We start from the raw sequence: 22,866 nt of genomic DNA, 5'->3' as shown, positions 1-22,866 counted from the left end.
AGCAGTGCAAATCAAACAAAAGTGTGCAACTGTTTAAAAGAACAGCACATACCAAAGGGCTAAAATCCAGAAATAATATTAGGAAATGTATTACTTTTTCAGAGGCTCCAAGTACCTTTCTTCAAAAAGCAGGTACCTTTGTTTAGATTCAAATTCCCAGAAAAGATTATACTCCGGTGCAGAAGGCAAGGATGGAAAATATTTCAGACACCAATCATTCAGCCATCAAAAGAAAAACCTAATAATGATTCTAATGAATAAAAATATCTGTGTATGCATGCTTGTATGTGTGTGGATAGACAAACAGACATATAGATAAAGATGAAATTTGAAGATCAGCACTGAAGGAGGAATGAAAGTGATTGACGGAACAATATATGAGCTCTTCACATTCTCTAGACTTTCTTCCCTAAGATCATCTCATGGACCTGGAATCAGGAAGACAAGCTGAGGTGAATTTTGAAGCATTTTGAAACTTTGAAGCATTTTATTCCTGCCTTCTCTTCGGTTTCACAGATTTTCAGTTCATTGTTTTTCTGTAACAGTTTGATTTTTCCTGCTGCCATCTCTTTCATGTGGATTCTCTGGTGTGTCACCAATGCACTTTTCTGATGGAATCTCCTCCCACATTCCAGGCAGTGATATGGGTGTTCCCTGGCATTGGATTCTCCAATGTATAAGGAGATCTGAAAACTTAGTGAATCTCCTCTCACACTCAACACAAGGAAACTGTTTTTCTCCCGTATGAATTTTCTGGTGTTGGGTGAGGTCCAATGGATAATTGAATCTTCTTCCACACACGGTGCAGCAAAAGGGTTTCTCCCCATAGTGTGTCCATTGGTGTGAAATAAGGTTAGAGCGTTGGATGAATAGTTTCCCACCCTCGACATGGGAAAATGGTTTTTCTCCTGTATGGATCCACTTGTGTATTTGAGGGTAGAAGAAGAAACAAACCTTTCCCCACATTTCAGGCAGATATAAGGTTTCTGGACCATATGGATAGGTTCATGCACTTTAAGTGCTAACTGATGACTGAAGCACTGCTGGCAATGAGAACAATGATAAGGCTGTTCTCCAGAGTGGATTCTCTGATGACTAACCAGTGACGCTCTCTGAGCAAATGATGCACCACATAAAGTGCATGTGTGGGGTTTTTTTTTTCCCCCTGTGTGAATTCTCTGATATCTAGTCAGGTGGGACAATGCAGTGAAAAGGCTTGGCACGTGTGGATATTGTCATGTTTTGCCAAGTCTGATGGCCTCACAAAACATTTCCCACAGTCAATAGAGTTGTAGGGTTTCTCCTTTTTGAGAGCCCCTAGCAAAGTACCATGTGTCCCCTCGTCTTTGATCTCTTGATTTTGAATGGCTCCTCTCCTCTGTTTGTGACTCCAGAACCTATGAGATAGCGCAGAAAGAATTTCAGAGGTTGTATTTAATGCACTGATATGATCAAGATCTTGAAAATAGCTAAAAGATATCTCAATCTTTTAAAAGTTATTTTCTACCAACAACAGCTTACAGAAGTCTAAATAGACGCAATCTACATAGACTTCTGTAAAGCCTTTGATTCAGTGGTACACGACAAACTACTCCTAAAAATAAAATCCTATGGTATCTCTGGACAACTGAATAACTGGATAGAAGCATTCCTGGCAAACAGACAACAAATGGTCAAAATTGGGAGCGTCCTATCAAATTCTGTACCTGTCAATAGTGGTGTCCCCCAAGGCAGTGTTCTAGGACCAACTCTCTTCATACTCTACATAAATGACCTCTGTGATCATATTAAGAGCAATTGCATTCTTTTCGCTGATGATGTAAAGCTGTTCAATACCACAGACAATACTGCTACCCTACAAAAAGATCTTGACTATGTATCAGAATGGTCAAACAAATGACAACTTCAAATCTCAACAAATAAATGCTCTGTCTTACATATTGGCAAAAAAAAAATCAGAAAATAAAATACAAGCTGAATAGTCAAGATCTTGTTGATGACCCAAGCTCTGTAAAGGACCTTGGAATACTCACCTCTAATGATCTAAGTGCTAGAGCCCACTGCAACTACATAGCCAAAAAGGCATTAAGAGTTGTTAACCTAATCCTACGTAGCTTTTTCTCTGGTAATATCACACTACTAACCAGAGCATACAAAACATTTGCTAGACCAATACTCGAATACAGTTCATCAGTCTGGAACCCACATTATGTATCTGATATTAGCACAATTGAGAAAGTCCAGAAATATTTCACAAGAAGAGTTCTCCACTCCTCTACTCGTTGTAGAATACCTTATGCCACCAGACTTGAAATTCTAGAACTAGAAAACCTTGAATTACGCCGTCTTCGGTCTGATTTAAGCATGGTATATAAAATCATACATTGCAATGTCCTACCTGTCAATGAATACTTCAGCTTCAACCATAACAACACAAGAGCACACAATAGATACAAACTCAAAGTTAACCGCACCAAACTTGATTGCAGGAAATACGACTTCAGCAATAGAGTGGTCAATGTCTGGAATACTCTACCCGACTCTGTAGTTTCTTCCCCAAACTCCCAAAACTTTAACCTTAGACTGTCTACTATTGACCTCACCCCTTTCCTAAGAGGTCTGTAGGGGGCATGCATAAGCGCACCAACGTGCCTACCGTCCCTGTCCTATTGTTTCTCTTATTCTTCTTTTATTTTTCTTATATGTACCCATTTCATGTATTCATAACTATGTATACACTTATACTTATTATCTTGTAAACAATTGGCAAATCAAATAAATAAATAAATAAATAAAAAATAAATAAATAAACAGCTTTGGATATTCCACACCTATTTAACATGGGAATTTACAGTTTATTCTAAACAAGTTGCTTAGAGGATTCCAGAAATAAGCCAAACTATATATTGTACAGCAGAGAATGGTAACTTTTTCCCCCAAAGTTTTTATTTTTTACAACAAACATACGAACAAAACATAAAAACATAAAGCCCTCTTTCAATTACATACATACAGTGTGTCAGATGGCTACAATATTTTGTGCTATCTTTTTTTTTACCATTATTCACAAGTTATATAAATTCCCACCTTATCAGTCTAGCTTGTGCTTATATAGTATCAATTATTAAACATTCATTTGACTATTTTTTCATCATTTTATGCGAGATATTCTAATTTTCATTATGATTTAATCTTATACATTCATCCAATGGTTATATATTTTATATTGTATTCTTTATCAGTCTATTAACTTTTATTGAAAGGCTTACTAATCTATTTCTTTACCATGTCTTTTTATCTAACCATTGATAAAATAAATCCCATATCATGTAAAATTGTTTATCCTCTTGTTCTCTAATTTCAAATGTCAATTTACTCATTTCGGCACAGTCCACGATTTTCTTAATAATTTCCTCCTGCATAGGTATTTTTTCATTTTTTCAATTCTTAGCAAATACAATTCTAGCCACTGTTAAAACATTTACAATCAAATATTTCAATTCTTTACAATATATTTCTGGTATAATTCCCAATAAAAATATCTCAGGTTTAAAGTCTATGTGTTGTTTTGTCATTTTTTCCAACCATGTGTGGATTATAGTCCAATATCTTTTTGCATCTGAGCATGTCCACCACATGTGGTAATATGAACCAGGTATCTGATGACATTTCCAACATTTATCCCATTTTATTCTTGAATATCCTCGCAATTCTCGCCGGGGGTAAGTGCCACCTGTAAAACATCTTATACAATTTTTTTTTTTGAAACAAATTTTATTAATTTTAAAGACAAACAAAGCATCATTAGACATTAAAGACATTAAACCTCTTTCCATTATAGATTTTTACAAGGCAGATAAAACATTATTTTATACAATATAATTCTAATATATCCCATTTCCACTTAAATATTTTTTAGCAAATTTCTCATTATTTCTCTTTGCTCTTATTCAATTACATTTCTTCTATATTTATCCATTTTATACTCATCATATTCATATTTCCCTCTGCCTTGTTTACAAATATTCTTCTCGCTTTCTCCCAAGGTTTTATTAAATCTCAATCAAACATACACACACAAAACACAAAAACATAAAACTTCTTTTTAAAAAGTAGCTTGGCCCCGGATTACCTCTCTTTGTATGGACTTCAATTAAATTCATGTTCAACTTATATGCCATTACCTATCTTATTACCCTTCTATATCTTCATTATAACTTCTCCCCGCTTTCCACTCTTCTTAATTCTATTTTATTTATTTCATCTTAATTTAAATCATTATATTTGTATCTTTTGTCCATTCTTTTCCAATTATCCATTTATCTCATTCATATTAGGAAAAAAAAAAAATTTCTCCTGAAATCACTAATCGAAGTATGATGCCTTTCCATCGCTCCCCTAAATTAACATTTAAGGTAACACCTAGTTCCCTATCTAATTCTGCTTAGTACATTCTACTTACTAAAATAGTAAATCCATAAAGTAATTAAATATATAATTAAACATTAAATCTTATAGCATTCCAGTTATCTATCTCAAAAACAAATACCATAATAATAAGTTCATACACACATCCACACAATAGTCAATTAAACTCTATACTTAAACTAAGTATTTTAAACATTCCTTTTAATATTTTATTAAATCTTAAAATCTATCATTATTAAACCTTTAATGTTTTAATCTTTACTTAAATCTTATAAAATTCTAATTTTCTATTTCTAATACAAATACTACAATACTATCATGTACCTTGCAGAAACATTTTGGAACAAAATTATGCATTACCCATTATCCCTAAAAAAAGATTTCTTTTCCACATCTTGTTTCATACCTTTGTGGCTCCCCCCCCCTTCTTCCTTCCTATCTTATCCCATCTGGTCTTTTTACCCCCCCTTAGCTTCCCCTCTCTGTTGTATTTCTCTTTTCTTTTGCTTTCTAACATTGTATTGATTTTGCATCTTATTTTTCTCTTTCTTGGATGTTTTTTTAAGTCTTATGTCCTTTTTAATCAACTTTGTAAACTCGTTAAAGATGGCTTCTTCTTCTTCTTCTTCTTCTTCTTCTTCTTCTTCTTCTTCTTCTTCTTCTTCTTCTTCTTCTTCTTCTTCTTCTTCTTCTTCTTCTTCTTCTTCTTCTTCTTCTTCTTCTTCTTCTTCTTCTTCTTCTTCTTCTTCTTCTTCTTCTTCTTCTTCTTCCTCCATTAATTGCTTTGTTTGTTGATAAGTGGCAAGCGCCATTTCTAAAAAGCGAAAAATTTCTCTCACACCGTCTTTACCTTCTTTTTTTATTTTACCATATTCCTCTCTCAGTTCATCAACAGATAAAGCCATTATAAACCTTTTCTTCTTCTTTTTTCTCTTCTTCTTCTTCTTCTTAAAACAACCAAGATAATTCAAAGCTTGAAACAATTCCCCAAAATCCCAAAGTCATCAAACAATCCAAACAGAGCACAAAGTTCTTCACACTTTTTCTTCCTGGGGTAATATCAATTGGCAAGGGAAAAAAAAAAACCAATCTGTATTTTAAAGTCTTATTGCAATTAACTTCCAATCTCAAAATCTTCCAGGCATCTCCTCCAACAAAATCTTAATAAAAAATTTCCTTTTGTCCTCTCCCTTCCCACTTATAACAGAAAGCTTTAAATTTTTACCTTCTGTAAAATAGCAGGATTTTCAATATCCATTTGTTAAATCCATGTGGAAGGAGAGTAAACTTTCTCTTTAAGCACTTTCACTCGCCGCTTGTAAATCTCTTCTGGAAACAAAGTATCTTTCAAAAAATCAGGATTTTCAGGATAATACTTGTATCTTATAGTCCCAGTTCAGCCAAAAAACTTTCGCTTCAGAACTTTCTCCTTCTTCCTCCAGCACAATCTTGTCCAGCTGTCAGCTTCTTTGTGGCGGCCATTGCTGACCGCCGCTCCACCGCCTTGAGAAAAGAGGGTTAAGCCGGGTGGGGAAGGGGTCTGCGAAAACCCCAACCCCCTGTCCGGATCCCTCCTATCTTCGGCTGCCTCCACGGGGTAACCTTAGCCTCCAAACCCGTCCAGATCGGAGGCACCAAGACGGCTAGCGCAACAGGGATCGCGCAGGATCGCGAATCCCTGCCGCTGCTGAAGCCAACAAACCGGAAGTTTTTCTACAAATTTTCTTTATATGCAGTTGACATTGTCATTTTATAATTTTGAGACCACAATTTTTGCCATTTATCTAAATCAATCCCATATCCAAAATTTTTCCCCTATGCAATGATTGTTTCTTTTACTTGTTCTTCCTCTAATTTAAACTTTAGCAAATGTCCATAAAGTTTTTTATCACTTTTTCATCAGTACCTGTCAAAATTTTATCTAAATCAGTCAACTTATCATAGATACCTTCTGTTTTAACATCTTTAACAAATCTAGATTGTATTTGCAAATATGAAAACCAATTCATTTTTACACCTTGTTCATCCAACGCTTGCATAGATTTAAGTTCACCCTTTTTGTTCAATATCTCACCATATCTAACTGTTTGTTCCTTTTTATATATTATTGGATAGGAAAAAGCTTCAATAGGAGATAACCATAGCGGAATTTTTAAATAATATTGCTTTTTTATCTTCTCCCAGTTTAGAAACAATGCTTCTCGAATATAATGTCTTCTAAAATACCCCTGCATTTTAGTTCCCTTATACCAAAGGAAGGCATGCCACCCTAACAGCAGGTCATGTCCTTCTAAATTCAAAAGTCTAGTATTCTGTAATGTTATCCACTCCTTTACCCACATCAGACTTGTCGCTTGGTAGTATAATTCCCAATTGGGCAAAGCAAATCCTCCTCTTATTCTTGCATCTTGTAACAATTTAAGTTTTATTCTCGCTTTCTTCCCCTGACAAATGTATTTTAGCACTATTTTGTTTATATCTTCAAAAAATTCTTACCCTAATCTGATTGGAATTGTCTGGAATAAGTATAAGATTCTGGGCAATACATTCGTCTTAATTGTAGATATTCTGCCAATCAGTGATAATTGTTTATCATGAAAATTGTTAAATTTTCCCATTTTATCAAATCTGTTGCAATCTGTTGTTTAAGTTTGAGATAATTGTCCTCCTTAAGTGTGCTACATCTTGGTGTTATATGTATCCCTAAATACTTAACCTTATTTGTGACCTGGATCCCCAAAACTTCCTCCAATTCTTTCTTTCGTCTTACTAACATGTTCTTTGCTAAAATCTTTGTTTTATCTTTATTTATTTTCAAACCTGCTACTTTCCTATACTCTTCTATCTTTTCTACCAGTTTAGGTGCTGACTCCAATGGATCCTCTAATATAAATACCAGGTCATCTGCAAAAGCTTGTAATTTATACTCTTCTTTTTAATTTTCATTCCTTTTATTTCTTTTTCTTCTCTGATGTTCCTATTCAGCACTTCCAGTGTTAACACAAACAACAGAGGCGACAGTAGACAGCCTTGTCTGGTCCCTTTTCTTATATCTATAAAGTCTGACAACTCTCCATTTATCATAACCTTTGCAGTTTGTTTATGATATATCATTTCAATGGCTTGAGTAAATTTTTTACCAAAGCACATTTGGTCCAATTGTAACAGCATAAAATGCCAATTCACATTATCAAAGGCTTTTTGTGCATCTATAAACATCAGAGCCATTTGTTTTTCAGGATGTGCCTCATAGTATTCCAGTGTATCTAAAATTATTCTCATATTATCTTTAATCTGTCTCTTCGGCAGAAATCCATTTTGATCAGAATGAATAAAATTGTTTAAGTATATTTTCAGTCTTTCTGCCAGAATTGAAGCAAAAATTTTATAATCTGAATTTAATAGTGATATAGCTCTGTAATTTTTAACTTACTGTGGATCTGTGTCCTCCTTCCGTACAAGTGTTATATATGCTTCTGACCATGTTTTGGGTATTCTCTTCTTTGTTATAACTTCATTCATAATTTCTAATAAGTGAAAATTCAATGTTCCCTGGAATGTCTTATAAAATTCCACTGGCAAACCGTCTGGACCTGGTGCTTTCCCAATGTTTTGCTTTTTTAAAGCTTCTGTTAATTCCATCATTGTTATATTACTTTCTAACATTGTTTCAATATATTTGGGTATCTGGGGCAAATTTGCTTCCTGTAAGTATTGTTGAATTCTTTTTTCCTGAACATTCTCTTGATGGTACAGTTTTCCATAGTAATCTTGAATAATTTTTTCTTCTCCACATTTCCATAGCATACATGTCCTTGTTCATTTATTAATTGATTTATTCTTCTCGAGTCTCTTTCCTTTCTCAATTTATATGCTAACCATCTGCCTGGCTTATTTGCATCTTCAAAATAGTTCTGCTTAGCGTTTCTAATTTTTTGCGCTATTTCTTCTTTTTCCATTAGCCCCATTTTATGCTTAGTTATGTCCATTTTAATTTTAATGTCCTTTTTGTGTGGAAATTTCTGTAGTTATTTTTCCAACTTCTTGTAGTCATCTTCCAATATTTTAAAGATTTTTTTCTGTTTTATATTTCTTTTCCTTGTATAGTCCATTATCAAACCTCTTGTATAAGCCTTCATCATGTCCCAGAGGTTCTGTAATGATGTATCCTCTTTTGTATTTTTCTTTAAAGAAAATGTCAATTCTCTCTCAATTTTCTGTTTAAAGTCTTTTTCTTTTTATATCGTATTATTTAAAGTCCATCTAGATCTCCTTTTTTGTCCTTTCCATACAAGTGTTATTGGATTGTGATCTGCCCAAGTACTTGCTTCTATTTCAATGTCTTGTATGTTAGAAAGCAATTCTGTTGACATCCATATCATATCTATTCTAGACCATGATGCATGTGTATTTGAATAAAAGGTATATTGTTTATTTTCCTCAGAGTTCTGTTTTCCTCTCTTTGTTCTCCTTGTTTGTGTGTGTGTATATGTCTAAATCTTTGTGTGCCCTTGAGGTAAGTGTAACTGAAAAATGTCTCCAATCCAAAAGACAAAATTTTTAAATTGCTACAAAAAATTATTAAAAGCACTGAAAGAAAATGCCTTCACCCAATCTGATCTGGCCAACTAGACAGAGTGAAGAACATTGAGTTCAGTTTCCTTTCCTTTCTATGCTTTTAAGAAAAGCCCAAGGTTATGAGCAAAAGTTTTAAGTTAATTTACAGGGAAAGTTTCATTCTTGCATTTACTGTGTGTTTGAACTATTTCATCTACCATCTTTTCCTGAAGCATGTGAATCCAGTTTTTTCTTTCTCATCTGTTGTGTCTCCATTTTGTTGAAACTGATTTATCTGTTTAATAACTGTAGTACTGATATTTTTCCCCTCAAGCCCTGCCTGCAAGCCATCTACTTATTCCCACTCTATCTCTCCATCTCTTAGAAGAATGAAATGTTCTACTAGGAAATATTAAAAAGGCAGAATATCATATTTCTCTGGATGAAGAAAAGGAGAAACATGTTTTAAAGACAAAGCAGCTTCCTGCAGCTCCCTGCCCCCCCTTCAGTTCCAGGGTGATGAGATTAAGACATGGCCCTCAGTAAATGATAGGATTACTCATCTCACCACATGGCACCTGGGAAGATTGTATACCCAGCAGGATTCAACCAAACTTAACCACACATACAACCTACAAAGCTAACTATGACCCCTGACAGCATCCAATCAGGATACTCTTCCTGTATCCCAGGAAGTTCAAAGCTTAGAGAGGGTGTAAAACCAAGGGACTCTCAGCATCTCTTTCCTTTTCACCCAGGAGCTCCAAGGTATGTGATCTTATCCAAGATGAAATCTTCTTTCCAAGCAACTTTCATGAATCCAGTGTCTTTTCCCCACTTGGAACTGAACCAAAAAGGATATTTCTTCCAATATTAGGTATCAAGTTTGATTCAAATATAACCTTACTTTATATGATGCTTACAGCACAGACTGGGATTTTAACTTAGTTTTCCTACTTCGGACTTACTTGGGTATGTTTTTGCTCCAACCCAGAGAAAAAGCAAAAGTCAGAAGTTTTTGGTGCCAGGAGTTACCAAAAAAGGCTTCACAAGCTGCAATTCTTAACTTTGCTGTAGAAAGTCTCTTCTTTTGAAATACAGCTAGGAATTTGCAAAATGTAATTTTAAAATGTTTTGAGTGAAATTTTATAAAACGGCCTATTCAAAGTTTGAAAGGGACATCTCAAGAGTGAAGCTGGCCTCATTTCCAGCATTTTCGTAGTCCTTTTCAGAATATTGCAATCTAAAATGAGGCATGGGCCTGACCATATGACCTTACACTGAGCTGAATAGAGCAAGACTATCACCACTTGCAAATTAAAGGCTTACCTAACAAGCTTGCTTTCCCATTATCAAGTTTCTTGACTTCCTTGGCAAGAAACCTTTGTCTGGCATCTGACACGGCCTGCTGGTCTTCAGAGAGATTTACAGCTGCCTCTTGAAATGAGTCAGACTCCTGAAATGACACTGTAAGTTAATATCCAAGCCCCTTTTTCCAAAAACAATTTTTAGCAAAATGATATCATGCCAACAGATAAAGCCAAAAGAAATGAAAACAGATAAGAAGTCATGCATTAAAACATTAGCTATTATACAGAATACTGTTTAGGTGTTTCTGAACATTTTGTATATGGTCAGAAATGAAGGGAGGGCGGAGCTGGTGTCGTGACGATACGGCATGCGATCTCGGAGGTCTGAGATCGCTGCTGATATCTTTGCTCCTGGACAGTCCAATTGGATCTAAACTGTCCCAAAGAGATGGTGAATGTAAAGAGTGCATCCTGTCAATCCCAGGGATACCGCAAAGTCCCTGGTAGATCCAGGAGAAGCTCTTTTTGCCAGAGGCAAAGAGGCAGCCATTAAAGCTGCTGAAGTTGGGACAGCTCCGAAATGAAAGAGAACGGAAAGAGAGAGTGTGCCGATTTGGTGAGAACTTTTTATTTTAAGATTTGAAAGAACACCCTAAGGAAAAGAAAGAATCTGTAAAAGTTTTGACAGAAGTGATTAAGCAGCAATTTTAAACAGGAATGTCAAAGTAATATTTTTCTTTTTTTTTCTCATTGCTGGATTTTCTACAGATGATTTTATATTTTGAAACTGGACTGTTTTTTTCCTTTTCTTTCACCTATTCTTTTTCTCCTTTTTGACTTTATAATATTCTAGGCTAGAGACTCCCTTTTAGTCATTTTTTAAATATCTTTTCCCCTTTTTAATTAATTTTATTATATTTTGTTTGGGAAAGGAGAAGGAAAGTGAAAGCAAAAGAAACTTTTTAACACTGCCAACTAGAGGCTTGGAAATATTCTATTTCTTTTTCTTGACCAGACAAAGCTGAGAAAGAACTGAGACTTCTTTTCAAGGACATTGCTATTTGATAAGATAGAGGGAAGAGCATGGGAGAGTATTATTGCAGGTGCTCTTCTGGGTTTCTATCAACAGCTGGAGTCTGGTGTTGAAGCTTATAGGGGAAAAAATGGTGACAAGACTCTGGAGAAGAGAGTTATAAATTTTAACAAAAGCCTTGGATAATCAAACAAGGTGCAGTGTGCTCTTTTTATTTTTTCTAAGCTGCGCTACCCCTCCTCATTAGTTTACTTTTCGTAATAGCTATTTGGATTTTTGGCCTTTTGGAACTTGTTTTTGTCTTTCTTTTTGTCTTTTGAAGTTAAATTTTTATGTTTGCATTTTATTTTAAAGGAAAAGCTTTAGTATTAATGATTTCCTTCCTTTTCTTTTTAAGGGAGTAGTCTCTTTTCTTTTTTCTCTCTCCCTCCCTTGTATTTCTTTCTATTTACCTTCCATATTGTTTTTTTATTTTTATTTTGTGGCTTTCTTTTTTTTTCTTATGCATCCTTTTATACCTGAGACTTTTTAATTGGATTAAGGTGTTGAAGAACCTGAAGAACTTTTCTTTTCTCTTCTTTAGTTTTTTATTTTTTACTTTTCTGCCTTTTTCAGGATTTAACAATTTTTTCTTTTTTGTGTGTGTTTATGGAGAAGAACTTTTCGCACAAATATGTGCTCCCAAAAAGGCACATGGTCCGCTTGAACATTCGGGAAAGCTCAGGGAAGCTGGGGGGCAATTCTCTCAAAAATTGCCCATGCTTGTCTGCTTTTCCATTCACCTCCCTAAATTTGGCCTTGAGGTCAGAGTTGCATTGCAGGTCAATAAGCTCCATTTGAAGCACAGGAGGGGCATCTTGTACATCAAAGGTGAAGGGGTCTGCAAAAATTTGAAAAGTGGCTCTGTGCGTCTTGAAGTCTGTAAATCTGTGATCAAATTCCTTCTGTAGCTTCAAAATAGCATCAACATACTTCTCACCACTGAATGGTGTGCCTGCATCCACAAGTGCCTTGCATGCTGGGAAATGGCAAAGGTTTGCCTGAGAGAGCTGGGCTTTCCATAACACAAGTTTTGTGGAGAATGCTCTCACGTTGTCATAGGCAGCACTGACAAGCTGCACCTGGCCTTGCAACTTCTTGTTCAGTACATTCAGCTCATGTGTGATGTCAACAAGAAAAGCTAAGTCCATGAGCCATTTCTGATCATTCAACTCAGGAACAGCCATCCCATCCTTCTCCATGAAGGCTTTCACTTCTTCTCTCAGTTCAAAAAAATCTTTTCATTTCCCCTGCTGAGTCAACGTACCTCGGTGAAATAGAGCACATCTTCATATTCTGACTCCATTTCCTCTAAAAAAGCACGGAACCTCCTGTGCTTTAAGCCCCTGGATCTGATGTGGTTGATGCATTTCACAACAACAGACATCATGTTGTCACACTTCAGGCATTTGCTGCAAAGAGCCTGCTGATGGATAATGCAGTGCAGAGCAATAGCCTCTTCTACACCCTCCTCCTCAAGTTTTCTCTGAACAAGTGCCACCAGTCCATTTTTCCTCCCTGTCATTGATGGCACTCCATCGGTTGTTATTCCAACAAACCTATTCCATGGCAAACCGGCATTCTCAATGGCATCACACAGCTGGCGAAATATCTCATGAGCGGTGGTCTGGCCATGCATTGGAATTACTCTGAGCAACTCCTCTGTCACTTCAAAATTGCGATCAACACCACGGACATAAATTGTGAGCTGAGCAGTGTCAGTTATGTCTGTGCTCTCATCAAGAGCAACTGAATATGCATCAAAACATCTGGCTTTCTCACACAGTTGATGATAAATGTCACTTGACAGATCAGAAATGCGCTCTGCCACTGTGTTGGCAGAAAGGCTGATGTTGCTGAACTGACTTTTCTTTTCCGGACAAACTATACTTGCAGCCTGTAATATGCATTCTTTTACAAACTCACCCTCTGTGAATGGTTTTCCTGCCTTAGCAATCATCACACTATCCATATAGCTAGCTTTGACTCCTGCAGCATTCTCTTTGGTTGCTTTCTTGAAGAAAGCTTGTTGCCTCACTAGACATGTTTTAAGGCTGGCAACCTGGTTGGCTCTCTCATCCCCCTGATATTTTGCACATTCCTCAGCATGTTTAGTTGAATAATGATGTTTCAGGTTGTATTCCTTGTGCACTGCAACTTTTTCAGAGCAAATAAGGCATGTCGGGATACCCCTGTGCTCAACAAAGAAATAGTGTGTCTCCCACCTTTGCTGAAATTGTCTGTGCTCATCACCTATCTTTCTCTTCACTGCAGGCTTTGACAAAGACATGATGAGGGTGTGACAAAATTTAGTTTATTCCACTTGGCGTCGCTCTTGTTCTACGTTTCATAGAAGTGTTTAGCCAGCTAGTGACGCATGGAGAACGTTTCGACGCATGACATCATTTCTGCTTCTACTTGTCACAACAGCGTGGCTGATGACGAACAGCCTGGTAGCAGTCGCCTTTCTCTCCGTTTGATCGTGGCATTTGTTGATGGTAGAAAGTACCGGAATGGCGACTGCAAAAAAAGGCGACTGCTACCGGACTGTTCGTCATCCACCACACTGTTGTTACAAGCGTAGTGTGCATGAAGTCGGTGTAGCTTAGCCTAGCACCGAATGTCAGCCATGACGAGGAACGACGGGCGGGACTTCCTTCAGAGGTCCATTCCCCCTGCGGGCCGCACTAATATTATACTTTCATATCACGGTGGGAGCCACAGGACATCACCCTGCGGGCCGCAATTGGCCCGTGGGCCATGAGAATGAGACCTCTGGTCTAGAAAAACCTGAAGATTTTGAATTGTCCGAAATGAGTAGGAAACTAATAGCCCCTGGTTCCTCAACTCCTACTTCTTCCTTTTCACCATCTGGAGGACAACGCTCAATACAGATGATGTTACAGCAAGAAAAAGAACAGGAAAAAGTGACCCTGCAGATGATTATACAAGGAATTCAAAATATTTAAATAAGAACAGAGAATATTGAAAAGAGAACAGAGAACAGAGAACATTGAACAAAGAACAGGAAAAACTGATGAAAAGGTGGAGAACATTCAACAAATGATGATGAAGTATGATGAGAGATTCCAAAAAATTGAAGAAGATAAACAAAGAGATAAGAAGATTGGAGATATTGATAGCAGATTAACCGTGGTTGAACAAGATAAAAGTGGGATGTTGAGATGGGAGATGGACAGATCAGAATTTTATCTCAGATTCCAAAATATAGAGGAAGAAAAGGGACAAAACCTAGCTGAGATAATGATAGAAATTTTGGCTGAAGCTTTGGAAATAACTAAAGAGAAGATGATGGATGGCATAGATGAGGTTTATCGAGGCTTCACAAGTTATGCAATGAGAAATAGCTTACCAAGAGAAGTTCACATCAGATTTACAAAGAAAGCCATTAAAACGTAAATACTGCAAGTGGCAAGAGAGAAAACATTGAAATATAAAGACAAGGAGATTGTGGTCCTGAAACAAGTACCCAGAAGAATGAGAGAAATGAGAAGAGAATACCGATTTCTGACCAAAATGCTACTTAAAAAAGAGGTGAATTATAGATGGCTGATTCCAGAAGGTTTAATGTTCACATGGCAAGAACAGAGACATAGAATTGACTCAGTTGAAAAAGCTGAATCATTTTACACAGAATTTTTTGGAGGGAAAGAGGAAGAGGCAGAAAAAGAAATCTCACTAATTGAATTCCAAGAGGACTGCCAAATAGCGACTGAAAAAGAAGAAGGTGCAGTAGGCGGAAAGGTGGAAGTTAAAGAACAACATGAACCAAGATCTACGAGAGCTGCCAAACCTACCTATAAAGTATAATCATGGAAGAGAAAAAACTGATTACAATTAATATAAATGGACTTAACTCAGTTGTTAAAAAAAGGAAAACTTTCCATAAATTAGAGAATTTAAAATTTGATATAATCCGCCTACAAGAAGTACATATCAAAAAGCAATATGAACAATTGTTGATACAGCCAAAATTAGGGAAATATTTACTTCTTTGACACAATGCAAGAAAAGAGGAGTGGTTTTATACATTAAAGATATTATCCCAGCAAAATTGATCTATACTGATGACGATGGAAGAATACTAATGGTGGAAATAATGGACAATAATATGAAAACACTTCTGATTGCAATCTATGCCCCGAATGACAAGCAAGAAGAATTTTATAAAAAATTACATAGGAAAATAATTGAACTGGACTATGCTAATATAGTTATGATGGGAGATTTTAATGGAATTGTAGACAATAAACTGGACTATACAGCACAGAAAACAACAAAGCAAAACAGAAAGACTCTCCCTAAATCTTTTTTTATAAATGGTAGATGAAATAAACGTAAAAGATACATGGAGAGAAAGAAATGCTAAAACTAAACAATACACCTTCTACTCAAATAGACATTTATCATGGTCCAGAATAGATATGATATGGATGTCAACAGAATTGTTAACTAATATTCAAGAAATAAATATTGAAACAAGTACTTGGGCAGATCACAATCCAATGACAATTAAGTGGAAAGGACAAAGGAGAAGATCTAGATGGACGTTAAATAATACTATATTAAAGGAAAAAGATTTCACACAGTGGATGGAGAAAGAATTGGCTTTCTTCTTTAGAGAAAACAAAAAAGAAGATACATCAATCCAGAACGTATGGGATACAATGAAGGCATATGCCGGAGGCTTGATAATAGACTATACAAGGAAAAGAAATACCATGAAAAGACAAGCCTCTAAGGTATTAGAGGATGAGTATAAAGGACTTGAAAAAGAGCTACAGAAAATGCCACAGAAAAAGGACATTAAGTTAAAAATGGATATAATTAAACATAAAATGGGGCTAATGGAAAAAGAAGAATTAGCACAGAAAATCAGAGGTGCTAAACAGAACTACTTTGAAGATGCAAATAAACCAGGTAGATGGTTAGCATATAAATTGAGAAAGGAGAAAGAATCAAGGAAAATATTGCAATTAATAGATGACCAAGGCCAAATTTGCTATGGTAGCAAAGAGAAGAAGGAAATCATATGAGACTATTATGGAAAACTATACACACAAGAGAATATTGATGATGAAAGAGTTAAACAGTATTTACAGAATGCTAATTTACCCCAGATACCTAAAGAGATTGAAACAATGTTAGAAAGCAATACAATGATGATGGAGTTAACTGAAGCACTCAAGAAGCAAAATGCACCAGGCCCAGACGGACTTCCGGCAGAATTTTATAAAACATTACAAGAAATGTTGAACCTTTCATTGCTAGAAGTTATGAATGAAGTTATGTTAAAGAAGAAGATACCTAAATCATGGTCAGAAGCTTATATTACACTTGTCCCAAAAGAGGAGGCCGATCCATTACAAATCAAGAACTATAGACCTATTTCCCTACTAAATGTAGATTATAAAATTTTTGCTTCAATATTGGCAGAAAGACTTAAAAAATACTTAAACAATTTTATCCATCCTGATCAAAATGGATTTCTGCCAAAGAGACAAATTAAGGATAATATGAGAGTAATCTTGGACACTTTGGAATACTACGAGGCACATCCTGAAAAACAAATGGCTTTGATATTTCTAGATGCACAGAAAGCATTTGATAATGTGAATTGGCAATTCATGTTATTACAGCTGGAACAGATGGGCTTTTCTAAAAAATTTATTCAAGCAATAGAAGCTATATATCATAAGCAAACAGCAAAGGTAATGATAGAGGGAGAACTGACAGACTCTATTGATATAAGAAAAGGAACAAGACAAGGGTGCCCACTATCACCTCTGTTGTTTGTGTTAACCTTGGAAGTGTTAAACAGAAATATTAGAGAAGAAAAGGACATAAAAGGGATGAAAATTAAAAAGGAAGAATTTAAGTTGCAAGCATTCGCAGATGATCTGGTTTTCATTTTAGAAGATCCACTAGAAACAGCATCAAAATTGATAGAAAAGATAGAGACATATGGAAAGGTGGCTGGTTTGAAAATAAATAAAGATAAGACAAAGATCTTGACAAAGAATATTCTATAAGACAAAAGGAAGAACTGGCAGATCTATTGAAAATTCAGGTCACGAATAAGATCAAGTACTTGGGGATACATTTGACAGCAAGATGCAGGACACTAAAAGAGAATAATTATATCAAACTTAAGCAGCAGATAGCGCTAGATTTGGCAAAATGGGAAAATTTACAACTGTCATTAATAGGGAGAATATCAACAATCAAGATGAATATATTACTCAGAATTTTATATTTGTTCCAAACAATTCCAATTAGGCTTGGAAAAGATTACTTTGAAGATTTAAATAAAATTGTGTTGAAATATATACGGCAAGGTAAGAAAGCGAGAATAAAGTTAAAACTTTTGCAAGATGCTAGAATAAGAGGAGGATTTGGTTTGCCTAATTGGGAGTTGTATTACCAAGCTACAAAGCTGATGTGGGTTAAGGAATGGATAACATTAAGAAATACTAGATTGTTGACATTAGAAGGACATGATCTGTTGTTGGGGTGGCATGCTTTTAGAAGACATTATATACGGGAGTCTCTGTGGTTAAACTGGGAGAAGACTAAAAGACAATGTTATTTGAAAATTCCAGTCTGGCTATCGACTATTGAAGCATTTTCTTATCCTATAATATATAAAAAGGAACAAACAGTTAGTTATAGTGAAATATTGAATGAAAAGGGTGAACTTAAATCTATACAAAAATTAGAGGAACAAGGTATAAAGATGAATTGGTTTTCATATGCGCAAATACATTCAAGGTATGATAAAGACTCTAAAACAGAAGGTTTCTATGATAAACTGACTGATTTAGGTAAGATTTTGACAGGTACTGATGAAAAGGTGATTTAAAAATTGTATGGATATTTATTAGAAATTAAACTAGAAGAAGAACAAGTTAAAGAAACAATGATTGCTTGGGGGAAGAATTTTGGATATGGGATTGATCTAGAGAAATGGCAAAAATTGTGGTCTCAAAATTATAAAATGACAATATCAACAGCATATAAAGAAAATTTGTATGAGATGTTTTACAGGTGGCATTTTCCCCTGACAAGAATAGCAAGAATGTTCAAGAATAAATCTGAAAAATGTTGGAAATGTCATCAGACACCTGGCCCATATTACCATATGTGGTGGACATGTGCGGATGCTAAAAAATATTGGACTAAAATCCACACGTGGTTGGAAAAAATGACAAAAAAGCATATAGATTTGAAACCAGAGATATTTTTATTGGGAATTTTACCTGAAATATATAGTAAATAATTGAAATACCTGATTGTAAATGTTTGACAGCGGCTAGGATTGTATTTGCTAAAAACTGGAAAAATGAGAAAATACCATCACAGGAGGAAATCATTAAGAAAATATTGGAATGTGCTGAAATGAGTAGATTGACATTTGAAATCAGAGAACAAGATGATAAACAATTTTATAAAATTTGTGATCTATTCTATTAATGGTTAGACAATAAAACATAGTAATGAAATATGTAGATTCTTAGAAAATAATAAATATATAAAGATATATTCTTTTCTTATTATATCTACAAAATGATTGTAGGATAGATTTGAGATGATAATATGAACTGTCATAAAACAAATTAAATAAAATATGATTACTTCGTAAAACATGAATGAATAAAAGTATAAATGATTGATTAATAATGATATTAATGTATTTAATACTTGATTGAAAATATGAGAATATATACAATGTAATTGTAATTGAAGACTATGAAATGGAAGCACAAAACAATTTGTAAACCAACCGGCACACTGTATGTATATATATGGAAGATGGCTTGACGTTTTTATGTTTTGTTTATGTTCGTTTTAAAAACCAATAAAAATTTTTTTTTTAAAAAAGAAATGAAGGGACCAACATGTGCAAACTCAGTGGTATTAACTCAGTGGTTTTACATATTTGGCCAAAGCATAACATTTTTTTTCTTTTCAGAGGGAGGAAGGCAACTGTGGGTCACAAAGCAAAGGAAAATAAGTAACATAATGATTTCAGAAGAGTTAGGATTTCTCTCCCCTTTCCTACTTTTTTAAAGCTATATATACATACAATAATTGATATCCACTCCAATGGCACCTTTGGGGTCTTAGTACACTTAATTTTTGTTTGGCTTTCCCCCATCTTAAAAAAAAAAATCAGCTGGGATTTTTTTTTTTTTTGCTGCTATCATGGCACCAGAGGCCCCTGCTGTGCCTGCAAGTTGCCCAACCTGAAATTCCAAAAATTCTTCATGATTAGACTGCAAGGCTAGGCCTAAAGTTTCAAACTTTCTGGACCCATTTGGAATTTTTTCCATCTGGGTATTTGGAATTTTGAAAATGCATAACAGGCATTCTGAGGCATCATGGCATGCATAGCTAATTACAATAGTAGCAGTATGGAGGGACTGATTTCCATTAAAATGTATAAATTTTCAGGTAGGACAGGGTATACAAGAGGCACCAAGAAAAGTATTGATAGGCACACTAACAATATGAACACCAACTCAGGTGGCTACAGTTGATGTCAAATAAGGATAATATGTGAGATACTATATATATAATCTACCTGCTCTCAAATCCCAGGATATCTATCTTTTTTAGGGGCATTTTCAGTTGAGTGGCAAAAATCAATTTTGTTAAGGACCACTGGAAAGAAAGATTCAACCTTCTTTTCCTCCCAGCTGTTCTCTAGAAGATCAGAAGAGCTGATCTCTAGAAGATTGTTTTTGTTATTGTTTCTAGCACACATTATGAGAGCAAAAGGAAGTGAGACTAAATCTCATTGTTACTGAGAAAATAGTATGGAATGCTGTGTGTGCACTTCTGAGTAGCTTGGCTGAATCATAATTCCTCTCCCCTTGCATAACTCTGCAGAGTTCACCGCACCATGTCTAAAAACAGACTTCCCCTGGTTAATTAAACCTCCACTCCTTTAACCTCAAACTATCCACTATTGACGTCACCCCATTCCTAAGAAGTCTGTAAGGGACGTGCATAAGTGCACAATCGTGCCTACCATCCCTGTCCTTTGGTCCCCATTTATTTGTACCTATTTCCTGTATTCTTACTCACGTTTATACTTATACCTATTATCTTGTAAGTGATTGACAAATCAAATAAATAAATAAATAAATAAATTTGCATTAAGCAATATGCACATCAATGTATCCCACGGCCAAATATGCTGATATCAGAGGTAAAGCCAGTAGCTTTTTCTCACCTTGTTTCTTCAAGAGGTTTCTTGTGGGTAGAAGAGTTACATGTTGAAAACCACAAGGTTCCAAACATGGGGAATAGGAAAGCTGAGGTTCTCTGAAAAAACTCAGCTATGTAATTGTTTCTGAAACTTAACACTTCAGAATGTGGTCCACATGTAAAAGTGGTGGTAGTGAGGAAGCATTCCATGATGGTGTGTCAATAAGTTGGTGTCGATTCTTAGCAATCCCACAGACTAACATGATTGAACAACCTGCTATACAAAATGTCCTACATAACACAATCCACAAGACCAATATGGATGATAGCTTTGTGTGTGTGTGTGTGTGAACATTCCTTCCTGGATAGATAACTGCCACATGGAAACATTTTTGGTTTGGAACAATGCACTAGAACTGACTAAGGTTCATAAGCTTTGTGTATTCTGAAATCCTAATCATTGTCTTAGCATGCATTAAGTCATCATAAGGTTAGTTTGAGCATAACTGCACACGAACTCACCATAGATAGCCCTTGACTTACAATCATTCTTGCAATGGCACTGAAAGAAGTGACTTATGACTGGTCCTCGCACTTGCAATTGACACAACATCCACATGGTTATATGATCAAAATTTGGGTGCTTGGTGATTAATATATATTTACAACAGTTCTAATATCCTGGGGTCATGGGATCGCCACTTGCAACCTTCCCAGCCAGCTTCTGACAAGCAAAGGCAATGGGGAAGCCAGATTCACTTAATTATCACATGATTCACTTATCAATTACAGTGATTTGCTTAACAACCATGGCAAAAGAAAAAGTTGTAAAATTGGGCATGTCTCACTTGGCAACTGCCTTAACAATATAAATTCTCACCTCCGTTTTGGTTGTAAGTCACCTGTAATTTTATACTGTTAATCCAGTTTGAGGTTTCGCTTGTTGTGTGAGTTCAGCCATCATAAACCGAAAGATGTATACATGTATGCTGCTAACATGGATTGGCTTTTTATGCAACATAATTGGTATTTTATTTCTCTCAAGTATAGATTACCCCTGTTTTCTACATAATTTATACAATAAATCTCCCCACCTGTGGCTCACTTTCCAAATTTACTGCTGATGCAAAAGAAACTCCTTTGCCAAGGCAACAGCTTGGGCACATGTCTCAGTATCACGTTCTCGGACCTGGCTTTGGATTCCCTTTGGCAAAACTGTCAGAAACTGCTCCAGAATTAGCAGCTCCAGGATCTGTTCCTTCATGAGGCTCTCTGGTTCCAACCAGTGGTGGCAGAGTTCCTGGAACTGGCTACAGACCTCTTGGGGTCCCTCAGCCTGCTGATAACAGAAGCGGTGGAAGCAGTGCTGCTGAATCTCAGCAGTACTTGAATTGTTGTTTATGGAAGTTGGTTTAATCCTCCTATCATCCCCTTTGGCATTCAGATTACTTAAGATCTGCTGGGTTTCAGCCCAAAGGGTGGGCAGGAGGTGGCTCACTTCTTCCCGAGACCACTGGCAGGCACCAACTACATGGTCAAAGGTAGCCAGATCATCCCACAAGATCAGATCTGGCAACTTTGAAGCTTCTCATCCTGAGATTGGATGTGGGACTGTTTTCAAATATTCTTTCCACCGACCTTCGAGGCAGTGAGGAACCTCTTCCTTGTTGATATGGCCCGCAGAAATAGATCTTGAGCAGAGGTGGTATTCAGCAGGTTCTCACCAGTTCTGGAGAACCGTTCGGCAGAAATTTTGAGTAGTTTGGAGAACTGGCAAATACCACCTCTGACTGGCCCCATCCCCATCTATTCTCTGCTTCCCGAGTCTCAGCCGATTGGCTAGGTCTTCTTTTGTTGCCCTACACAACGGAGCTCTAAAGCAGGTTAGTGGGGTGGGGAGGGAATGGGATTTTCTAGTAACTTTCCCCCACGAGTGGGGAAGGAATGGAGATTTTGCAGTGTCCTTCCATTGCCATGCCTAACAAGCCACACCATACCCACCAAGCCATGCCCACAGAACCGGTCTCAAGCACCACTAGAATGTTTTGAGACAGTGTTTCTTCCTGGTCCATCAGGCCCTTCTGACACAGGCCCTTCTTGGGTGTCTTTTTCCATCTTGAAAAAAAGTCACATAGATTTGGGTTCCTCAGAAGAGAATCTACCTCTGTCCACCTGGAGGCGTAGAGACCGAACTCTCAACAAGTAAGTTTAAGCCTGCTGTCTCCAAATTCATGTGTGGAATGTCAAATAAATAAAAGAAAGACA

At 36.1% G+C, this 22,866-nt stretch overlaps 1 pseudogene; it reads right to left on the bottom strand.

Annotated features, from left to right (window-relative positions):
- Positions 1–434: 434 nt before the first annotated feature.
- Positions 435–22,716, bottom strand: LOC113423010 (uncharacterized; annotated as a pseudogene).
- Between the last annotated feature and the right edge of the window lie 150 nt (positions 22,717–22,866).

The sequence above is a fragment of the Notechis scutatus genome, chromosome Z, assembly GCF_049901735.1.
Source record: "Notechis scutatus isolate UNSWTSFEM ecotype Mainland chromosome Z, rNotScu1.2, whole genome shotgun sequence".
Lineage (NCBI taxonomy): Eukaryota > Metazoa > Chordata > Lepidosauria > Squamata > Elapidae > Notechis > Notechis scutatus.
This window is presented reverse-complemented; position numbering and strand designations above follow the sequence as displayed.